A 1,290-nucleotide genomic window follows, 5' to 3' on the forward strand; every position below is an offset into this window, starting at 1 on the left:
GAGGCGCGTCTGGCGTAGAGCCGTTTGCATAACGCCGGCACGCCGGCACGCCGCCGCCGCCGCCGGAATGCAAGGCACAGGGCGATGTCGCAGGATTAACTGGATATCTCAGGCTTTACTGACTAATGTGCTAACTAGATACAGTTAATCTAGTAAATGGTTAATAGTGTATTGTAACCACAGTGTAATACAGTATGAAAGTGAGTAGTAAAGAAAAATAAATAAAAGAGGTTGCCATGATTTTTATGCCATTGGCTCCGTGCACGATTACAGCGCCAACTAGCGTCCACAACTTTGTGGGTTCTGTCACATTGACATTTAGGTCGTATATTTGTGAAAAAATATCGAAATGAAAAAATAACAAATATTTTCAACTAATAAATTGTTGTGATACCACGATTTGGGTGGAAAAAAGGTTTTGAAATCATTTTAGTCATTCAAATCAAATGAGGTAAGTCCAAAAAGTGTGTTTAATTTTGATTGTGTCAGGGTTTGTTTACTTCATTTATAGTTGTAGTTTTACAGTAAAACAAAAAGAAAAAGCTACTTTAACGGTTTCATTATATAACAGTAAATATATTTAAATGTTTCTGTATCGCTAGTAATAAATTAAATATCGTTTTCAGATCGAAATGAGTATCGTTTTGAAGACCGGGTTTGTGAGAGTTACAATATCAAATTCCAACCACAAACCGTATTTAAAGGAAAGTTGTTGGTATTGGCTGGACAAGTCCGAGATGTAGAAGAATTAAGAACAAAACAAGGGCAGAGTTCAATATTTCACGCTCTCATCATAAGGCAAACATCTGTGCACAACAACTACTGTGACTCATTTTTGTACTACCACGTTGTATAGTTTAGTTATTTCCAAATTGTAAACGGCTATTAAAACAGCCCTATCGAAATACAGTCCACTCTTTTATTTAAGTTCCCAGTAGGACCCTTTTCATGCGATTAATTAATGATATTAAAATGTATTATGTAGAATCGCTTTGCCATTGACAGATACATCTGATGACAGAGCTTACATTATTTCTACTTTTGACCACCATGAGCGCTGCGATAGATTATGTCCCCCCCACCTAGTACTTCGCACCCAGCGAATTGGACCTGATTTCCTGAAATTTCGCTTTTAGTTAACAGCCTATAGGTTCATTCTTTGATGGATGTTTCAGCGTTCAGATGAATGGGGTTTTATTGCCAGGGACACAAACCGATTGTCGTCTTCATCTTGAAAGAAAAAATATCTTTTTTGGAATTCGTGACCCCTGCCCTGGGGCCTATTTCTGT

General features: G+C 37.7%; 1 long non-coding RNA gene across 1 annotated transcript; it reads left to right on the forward strand.

The window, feature by feature from the left end:
• Window positions 1–257: 257 nt before the first annotated feature.
• On the forward strand, window positions 258–909 carry LOC135080371 (uncharacterized). The gene is made up of 2 exons (XR_010258987.1): window positions 258–451; window positions 627–909. It is a non-coding gene; the product is annotated as an uncharacterized LOC135080371 (long non-coding RNA).
• Window positions 910–1,290: the final 381 nt, after the last annotated feature.

This window comes from Ostrinia nubilalis, chromosome 18 (genome assembly GCF_963855985.1).
Source record: "Ostrinia nubilalis chromosome 18, ilOstNubi1.1, whole genome shotgun sequence".
Taxonomy (NCBI): Eukaryota; Metazoa; Arthropoda; class Insecta; order Lepidoptera; family Crambidae; genus Ostrinia; species Ostrinia nubilalis.